General features: G+C 34.6%; 1 pseudogene across 1 annotated transcript; it reads right to left on the bottom strand.

Annotated features, from left to right (window-relative positions):
* Positions 1–1,305: 1,305 nt before the first annotated feature.
* LOC147386997 (uncharacterized) lies at positions 1,306–10,164 on the bottom strand (annotated as a pseudogene). The gene is made up of 8 exons (XR_015171828.1): positions 9,810–10,164; positions 8,960–9,025; positions 8,802–8,870; positions 5,955–8,133; positions 5,648–5,813; positions 4,425–4,559; positions 1,690–1,767; positions 1,306–1,606 (listed from the first exon to the last, which is right to left on the bottom strand). The product of XR_015171828.1 is annotated as an uncharacterized LOC147386997 (transcript).
* Positions 10,165–10,209: the final 45 nt, after the last annotated feature.

Below are 10,209 nucleotides of genomic sequence, written 5' to 3'. Positions count from 1 at the left end.
ATATATTATGAATTTATTCATAAAAGATCATTAATCTATGTCCTAACTCTTAAAACAATTCATAATAATTATTATATACATATATATTTATTTATTTTATAAGTGTTCGATTCTATACAAGCTTGATCCGATTACCGAACCAAATTGATCCGTTCTTCATTTCCGTAACCCAGACCGCAACTTGTTCTAAACCGAACTAAACCAACCCAAAGCTATCGGTTTGGTTCGATTCTCAGTTTGAACCGGACCAAGTTGCATCCCTAATTAAAACGTGGTCAAATGTGCATTTATGCTTATAATATATCAAATAAACTGAGATATAAATACCTAACAAATATAATTCATTTCTACTCAAGATTGACAAATAATATAATGTACAAGTCCTTTATGCAAGTAATCGAATACTATTGTTATTTATAAATTTTCACTAGACTTATGTTTATAAACCTCAAATTTTATCATTTGGGTTGAAATTTAATGTTTATTGGACTATTTCACAAGATGACTAATAATTTCTACCAAGGCAACACCACCTCAACTTTAAAATATTTTTCTAAAACACTAAAAACAAAATAGATTGAAGAGGGTAGACCGCTTCAAAATTTTGAAGGTGCCCTCCTTGTTACAAGACAAGTGGCATTTTGAATTATTTCACACCCCTACACTTCCATCAAAATTTAGAATACCTCCTTGAAAATGCCAAGTGTAATTCAATTGATAGAGTTCCTTAAAAAATTTGAAGCTTTTACAACAATATAAAACAACTTTAATAGATTTTCTTAAAATATCTAAAATAAAATGAATAGTGATCTTCACATTTGTAAAAATATTTCTTCATTAAGATAAATACTATTGGAATAAAGGCTATGAGGGTTGAATGTTAAAAGTGCTTGAGAAATGGAGCTTTCATAAGTAATATTTGAACTTTTTTAATGTGGCAAGATTGAGACCCTATTCTCATTTTCCTAAAGCCACTCCCACTCTCAATATATATCAACAACTGCTTCTATGTAGTGGACCAGTGTTTCCAAAACTGAACCGGACTGATGGTCCAACCAGGTCTGCTCGGATTTTTAAAAATTAAAATCGGCTTATTATTAAGAACCGTCAGTTTTTTGTAAAGTGCAGGTTCAACCGAAAAAACCGACGAGTTTTAAGAAAGTCAATTCGCAAAATTAAGCGAACTTTGTTTTCTTAGCGTTGCTAATATGTAGATTTATGATATTTTCTTAGCCTTACAAATATTGAGGTTTTGTTGTGAAGATGGATGAGCTAAGTAAGGCCATTTTTTCCTTACTAAGTAAGTTTAAGTAAAAACATATTGATTTCAATGGCATGCCATCAATCTATGAAAAAAAAATGTCAACAAGAAGCAGAACCAACTACCTTCACCAACCCTAAAAAAAGAAAAACACATTGAACTAAAACCACTAAACTCGAAAAAGGCATATCCCTTGCCCATAATTTGGATTATTTACCATTGTTCCTAGGCCCAACTCGTGCATATTTCCCTTTCCTATCAAAATCACAACACAGCTTTGAAATCTTGAAACACAAACTGCATCTCCTTCGACCAAGCAGACCTTGTTAAACCATGTTGTCGCACCTGATGTTATAGGAAACTGAGCTACTTATGCTGATATGTAGAGGAACTTACTTATAAAATTATAATTTTCATTAAAAACTCACCTTTGGTTTGATAGGGATGACAGTCTATACAATCCTTGACAGCCACGAAAATTCCATCCAAGATAGATAATGAGTTTCCTGCACAACCCCCATCCGTAATCCAAAAATAATGGGAGTGCAAGTGAGACACAGTCAACATAAGCCTATATTTATAGAAAGGGTAAATTATACATTCTCCCCCTTTGGTTAGGTATAATTCTATGTCGAACTCCTAATATTTTGACAATTGCACTTACCTCCCTTGTAGCTATCTAAGGGGGGCCCTTCAATCTACTTGCCATCAACCCAAAGAGTTGAAAAATGATATTTACTTTTATAAAGACCATTTTACCTTTTTAAAATGTCTACTTTTTTATAAACAAAATATATCCCTGTGCAAAAATGGGCACATGCGCAAAAGTGTGAATGCTTAGACAGGTGCATTTTTAATTATTGTTCTAAAATTTATTTTTTAAGGAAAAAACATAGATGAGAGGGTAAAATAGTAAAATAACATCTGCATTTTAACACCATCAATGAAAGGGGAGGTAAGAGCAATTATCAAAATTTTAAGGGGTCAATATGGAATTATGACAAACTACAGGGGGTCAAAGTGTAATTAACCCTTGTAGAAATTACAAGAAAACAAAAAGTCCTCACAGTACCAGTATTTTTCTGGACCATCACCAACAAGTAACATCATATACAAAGATGCATATTTACTAATCAACAGTACCTTCTTTACCTATATTTGTTGTGCACTTGCTAACTATGCCATGAGATGGATGAAAACAAATAAAGAAATTGTGTTCAGTGAAAAAAATTGGAAATCTAAACTCAGAAATACAAATTGCAATTGATATATTTGTTTGGCGTAAGCTATGTACAAATTTCATAGTTCCACATTTATACAAGTATAGAAGTGAATTCAGTATGCTGTTCTGGTTTCCTTGAGGGAGTTTTGAATAATTGTAAATTTTAAAATCATGCAGAGACAACTTCAGCAAATTGTATTATGTCGGTGTCATTGTAATTCGATATTTTCATTAAGGTCTTCTAAATCATCAAGAACAATTCCATTCAGTATGATTTTATATGAAATACAAACTAAAAATGAAAAATTGGAAATCTAAACTCAGAAATACAAATTGCAATTGAAATATTTGTTTGGCGTAAGCTATGTACAAATTTTATAGTTCCGCATTTATCCAAGTATAGTAGTGAATTCAGTATGCCATTCTGGTTTCCTTGAGGGAGTTTTGAATAATTGTAAATTTTAAAATCATGCAGAGACAACTTCAGCAAATTGTATTATTTCGGTGTCATTGTAATTCGATATTTTCATTAAGGTCTTCTAAATCATCAAGAACAATTCCATTCAGTATGATTTTATATGAAATACAAACTAAAAATGCTTAATGTGTGAAAAAAAAAAAGATATACCAAAGAGATAAACATGGATAGGAGGGTCTGCATTTTGTAGGAAGTCTTGAAGAATTAAATATAAGAATGCATATTGTGTGAAAAGGGATACACAAGAGTCCTCGAATGTTGATCCTATTGTTTCTTCTCTTAAGGTGTTCGATTTTTCTACTTTCCTTAAGAACGTGCTTATTGGTTAAACCCAAAAAGTACTTTAGGCTAGGAAACCAAGTGGCAGATTGGCTAGCAAAACGTGGAGTTTCCTCTACTAGTCTGATTGTGTTATTAGGAAATTTTCCTTTTGATATTTCCCTGTTATGCTTACTTACAGGATATGTCTTGTTCTTTCCTTGGGCTTTAGATTCTTTTTAATAAAAGGGGTGGGGCCCTTAACAGTCACAGCTTACTGATAAAAAAATAATAATAATAAAATTGTAAATGATTTTAAAAATATGAAACTTAATAACGCTTTTAATATCAAATTCCTTTTCATCAAACTTAAATATGGAAGTTTCAGACAGAAGGTTCTACTTATTGTGAATCAAACTCATCTGTTTACCTTTTTTGTAAACCAAACTAAATTACTTAGGAGAAAATGTACAGTTTAAGCATGAAAAATGGTGATAAATAATGCATCAATAAAATAAGGGCAATCCATTTTCTAAGCGTTTGACGTGTCAGACATTGGGTCATATAAATCTTATGAGATATTTTATATTGAGAGCTGCTATTGGCACCCCAACTTTTACATATTACACCCCAATTACAAGTAAAGAAAATAAGTGAATGGTTGAGAATAAGTTAAAAAAAATTGGGGTGCCAATAGAAGCTCTCTCATTTATTTTTTATTTTTTTGTTAGATTTCTATTTTTTGGGTTTAGGATTTTATATGAGCCTAATCATAATTGTAAACAACTACTGAAACTGTTTGAACGGGGAGTGTTTTAATGTTTTGTCATGTTGAGATTATGATTTGAGCCAAACCTTTGTAATGTCTGAAGACTGAGTTCTAATCTTTAATTAGGGTGTGATAAATTATTTAAGAAATTGGGGTGTAATAAGAAAAGGTTGGGGTGCCAATAGCAGCTATCTTTATATTTCACCATGTAACCTGAAAATATCCCTTACTCAGTGATCCAAGCATAGTTGGCAAGCTCAAGTGCATCAAATAGGGAGACTAACATACTATTAATATCTCAGAGGTAACATGTCAAACATCTATTCTTTGAAGTCAGGTACAAAAACTAGTCAGCTACTACACAACTTGATAAAGATTCCATACTTTTGTGGAACATAATTAGCAAAAAACATAACCTACAAAGAAAATTCATTACCTTTTAAACTGGATTGCAGAATCAGGGAAGGATTGGCTGATGTTGTACCCACTTAGACTTCAAGAAGTTCTAGACAACCCTGCAATGTATTGAGCTTCTCATTCAGAGATGCCAATTTGCTCTTTGTTGTTGCCTCTGGAAGTGTCAGAAACCATTAAAATACAGTGGTAGCCAGACACAATAACCTATTAAAATTAGAGAGCTGCTATTGGCACCCCAACTTTTACTTACTACACCCCAATTAACAATTAAAACACACTTTTCAAACATAAACAAGGTTTGGCTCAGCTTGGTTCAATAATTGTATACAATTATGATTCAGCTCATATAAAATCTTAAAATAAGAAATTGGAGGGAAAAAACGAGAGTACTTATATTGGCACCCCAGCTTTTACTTATTCTCAATCATTCACTGATTTTCTTTATTTTTAATTGGGGTGTAATAAGTAAAACGTAGGGGGCCAAACCGCCAATCGTAGTTCTCCAAAATAAAGTTTGCAATCGTTGTCAACGGCATACTTATCAAGTCAGACTATTGGTGGAAGGGCTTCAATCAAAGTAATTGTTTCTACAGAATTTGAATCCCCCCCCCCCCCTACCAAAACAATGACTACAGTGATCAAATGAATGAAAAAAAAATTGGAGTAACTCGCACCACTATGTTAGATAAGGAAAAAAAAAAATTGTTCCTGCTATGTGTCTAAAGAGAACTTAGGCCACATAGCAGGAAAGACAGAAAACCTATCCCATCTTGAGATGAAATCCGCCAAAATGAACTATAGCCCAGTGATCACTATTAAATGCAAAATGATGAAATAATCAACATACCCAAAAGCTGAAATTTTCAAATTGTTTCCTTACTATCCAAAGATTAGAATTTTGTGAATCATGGACATGAAAGCAAACATTCCAAAACTAAGTAACAGCGATAGTTTTACTTCTGTGATTCAATCAGTTTCTAATGATGATGATCATGTTCTTCAATATTTAAGACTCAATTGTTGATGCTCGCATAGTCTCTGTTGTCTTCTAGATTTTCAATATTGTACGAAAATGTTAATTCTTCAATGATCTCAATTACAATCTTGGAAAAAGTCCTAAAGAGAGTATAAATTGTGGAGAGAATCACCAGTTGAAAACCCTAATCAAAGAAAATTAACAGTAAACCATCATCAAGAAATAACAAAGAGAAAATTGAGTGGGTGAGGAATGTGATTTGATACGTACTGAACTGAATTGAGGAATTCAAAGAGGCGATGAACGTGGAGAGATATATGAGAGATGAACCCATGATTCTCCCAATCTTCTTGGGCAGCAATTCCCACATTAATCACATTTGTAATCTCGATTCCTCCATCTCTCGCCATTCCCCCTAGTCAATTAGCTCTTCTGGAAAAAGTTCAAAACCCTAATATTAAATCACGATAGTAAGAGAGGCTTAAGTAAAAACATAAATAAATAAATAAAACTAAAAAGAGAGAACAATCGAAGAACAACACAACATAAATGGTTAACAAACATTATTAGTACCTGAAGTGCACAAGCAAAAAACTTGAATGAAGATGCAGTCCCCACAGATTTATAAGAACTGAAATGATCATGTGGCTTGAGGGGCATATTTGGCTACAATACGCCGCGATGACCATTTTTGAGGGTGGAGGTTTCATTCAATTACTTTAATTGAATCTAAATTTGAATTTTAACTTGCTTCATCATCCTCTTTAATGGAACTATTGACAAGTATATTCCATGTCTTAACGTTGGGTATGATCCCATTGTGCACTCCTCTACATAGAATCAAGTTGGCGTCATCAAGCATGCCAACCTTGCAATGCCAACTAATGAGAGTATTATAAGTGATAATGTCAGGAGCAATCCCTTCAGCTTGTAACTTGTCCATAAGGTTCATGGCCTCTCGAATACGTCCCATCTTGCAAAGACCATTTATGAGGCTATTGTATGTAACTATATCTGGTGTTAGGCCTCGATGGACCATATCCCTTAGAAACTCAAGTGCATTTTGTACTCTCCCCATTTTGCAAAGGCCATTGATTAAAATATTGCAAGAAATGCTATTAGGAGTGACACCCTTCTGCATCATTTCCTCAAACAAGCCCAAACTTTTCTCGACTGCCCCTTCTTTGCAAAGTTCTTTAATTAGGCCATTATAAGTGATGACATCAAGGGAACAACCTCGGAATATCATTTCATTCACAAGCTTTAGTGCTACTTCCAACACACCTTTCCTTAGAAAAGCATGAATCAATGTATTGTAAGTAATGTTGTTGGCAATCACGCCCTCCAATAACATGTCCTGATAAACCCCTAAAGCGTCCTCCATACGATCGGCCTTGCAGAGTCCGTATATTAGAGAATTGAACGTGAATATATCAGGTTTACATCCTTCACCCAACATCTTACTAACAAGTTCCATAGCCTCAGATACCTTTCCATCCTTAAAAAGTGCACACATAAGACAATTGTATCCCACAGTATTTAAACCAAATCCCTTAGCCGAAATCTGCTAAAACGTCATCGGCTTCCTTCAATCGACCTTCCTTACAAAACCCATCAACCAATATTGTGTAAGTGATCACATTGGGCTTGCAACCATTGATGACCATCTCATCCAACAACTCTCGGGCTGAACCCATATATCCTAGTTTGCAAAGGCCACGGATTAGGATGTTATATGTGAATATGTCGGGGTCACATCCCATCGGTAGCATCATCTCATACATAATAGCCTTGGCATCATCAAACCGTCCAATCTTTACATAACCATTAATCAATGTATTGAACAATACCACATTTGGGTTGGGTATTTTGCTCAACAGCGCTTTTGCTTCGTCAAGCTGACCTTTTCTACATAGCCCATGCATCAACACCCCATAAGTCACGGCATTAGGGGTGAACCCACGGAGAAGCATCCTATCAACCAACTTTGCTGCCTCATGTATCCGATCGAGCCTGCATAGGACGTGCATGACATCATTGAAGGTATCTACATCAGGCACACATCCCATAAGAAACATCTCTTCCAAGAGCTTCAATGCCTCGTTTACTCTATTATCCTTGGAGAGGGCATGTATGAGAGTCTGATAAATTATCGAATTGGGTACACAACCATGCTTCGTCATTTTCCTAAGGAGGGAACATGCGGAATCTACCTCATTGACCGAACAAAGGGCTTTCATGACCACTGAAAAAGTGAATAGAGAGGGTGAAACACCTTTATTCAACATTTCATAGAACACATTTGGGGCAATTTTAGGACAGTTTTCAGCAACCAATATATCCAAAACGACATTATAAGATCTGAAAGTGGGTTCACAGCCAAAGATGTCCTTCATATCCCTAAGAACCCGAGTTGCTTGGCCCGGAAAATTGGCTCTCCCATACCACTTCATAATCAAGATAACATATTGTAGACATCAAATGAATGAGAATAGCCTGTTTGCTTACCTGCCCAATTGAATATATCCATCAATGTGGGCACATCGAGGGGGAGTTCAAGCATTTGACAAAGCTGGCGTGGGGTGATCCAATTAAATGATTTCTTCAAATCTTCAATGTCAAAGGGTTTAAGTAGCTCCTCCCATTCATTCTCATACCCCAATCTATGAGTGTCCAAACAACTATTACCACCAGCTACACTACTACTACAACTACAAACATGAGTATGAATATTGACTTTTGTGGAGAACTCCTGCAATGAAAAATGAATCAACGTAAGAATATGAACCGAACATGGACTATTCATTAGCATTTTAGTACTACATGAAACTGGAAGTGATGCAACATGAATAGGAAAAAAGTAACAAAGTCCGAACAAATATAAAAAATTTAAGTAACTATGTAAAAAATTACAACAATCTAAAAGCCAACTGTTGTACATCTATGTAAAGTTTTTATGTGACAGGATTTCCCCACCCCCTTTGGAAGTGGGACTAATCCCTGTAGATACACCCTGCCACTACAAACACGCATATCAGGTAAAATTGTGGGTGGAAAAAAACTCAACCTCCTGACTTTGGGGAGCATACCCAAGTTGTTCACTACGTCAAAAATCTAAAAAACATGACGGATATGACAGTCGCAAGGACAGTCGTAAATTTCGGAGTCGTTTTTCATAAATGACAGTTATGAGCAGTCGCCAAAAACGACTGCTTTAATCTGGTGAACGACAGACAAAGACTGTCGTTTATTCTGTCGCAAATAACCGATGCAATAGACGACAGAATCTATTACTATGCTATCTGTTTGGGCTTCAAATTCATCGAGCTAATCTTACAGCTGGGCTAGCTAGTCCTATTAGTCTGTCGGTTTTTTTATTTTCCAATTTAAATCAAAATGTCTAGTAAGAATTATGGTTACCTCTACTTGATACTGCAAGGACTGTACATAGTTAATTATCTCATCCAACATATGGGCCTTACCACTCACCTAGTAATTACAAATCAAACGACATGAGACCAGAACAAGAAAAAATAAATTAAAAATAAAAAAGTGAAACTGAGTCTAAAATTAATTACCTTGTCAATACCAGGAACCAGACTTTGTAAAAATTTCATTCTCATATTGATTTTCTCTCTTCCTACCTACCTGAAAAACAAGTTTTAAGTAAATAAGATATAATTTTTTTTTTTTTGATCGAATGCAAGAAGGCCAGAAATGTGTCAAATGAAAAATACCATTAACTTCCTTATAAGGGGGAGTTGGAACCTTGCTAATAAATGATGAAGGAACTTGTAGGTGTAATGCAGCTTCAGTGCTTGGAAAATATATTGTCATCATTTGACACATATAAGAGAAAACAAACTCTTTGGTTTTGTTGGTATAAGCCAACCAAAATTCAGAGGTATCCACATGTATATCTATGCTACCATGCACATTGTGAATTTTGAAACATTTAAAACTTAAAAAAGAAAAGAAAAAAAATTGTGCCAGCAATCCTTAATTGGTTGTCACCTTGTTGATTATGATAGAATTTGAACCCATATTAGTCTTGGTAGATATTTGATAAGACAGTTCTGTTCCCCATTTAATCCCTTAAAGATGTTTACACACTTCGTGATTTTAAGCTCTATCATTTATTAGTTCTTAGCATTCTTTGAGCTTTTATATATCCATAAACAGAGCAGTTTCAACATTTCTCTACTACATGAAGTTGCTCTAGAATGCTCAATGGGAAATTCTTGAACCTAGAAACTCACTAAATGTTAGATGAGGGGTCCTATAATGGATGTGAGACTACAACAGTTATTGGGTTAGGATTTTCAATCTATACCATAGAGATATAGAAGGAGATATCTTTACCAGAAAAAGATAAAAAACAGAGGAATTAAAAAAAAATGCGATAGTTACGAGTTTATAGCCATTTACTTAGTAGACTCGAAGGAAAGTTACTGCCTCAAGCTTTCCACAATGTACAAAGCATAGAGATCCCTGCAACACAAAACAGTCCAAATAAGATAAGTACCCAGAAATCACATGGAAACTATCATGAACAGAATATCAGGAAATTAACTAACATGGATACAAAGTCCAAATGATATATACACTTAGTAACAGTAAATGCTCTTAAGTGGAATTGTTCACTAATGGACAATCAATCATTAAGGAGTTTTGGAGCTGGACCAAAAGTTATAAGATAGCGGGCTGAACTAACTTGCATTCGGAGTACCTTTAGGAGCATTACTTTCAAAGTACCGATAATTAAAATGTAATGTTGGTGGATGCAAAACCTGAAAATTCGCCATTTCTAATGATTGAGGCAACCGGA

The sequence above is a fragment of the Akebia trifoliata genome, chromosome 14 (assembly GCF_017979445.1).
Source record: "Akebia trifoliata isolate Shusen 1 chromosome 14, ASM1797944v1, whole genome shotgun sequence".
NCBI classification, from domain to species: domain Eukaryota; kingdom Viridiplantae; phylum Streptophyta; class Magnoliopsida; order Ranunculales; family Lardizabalaceae; genus Akebia; species Akebia trifoliata.
This window is presented reverse-complemented; position numbering and strand designations above follow the sequence as displayed.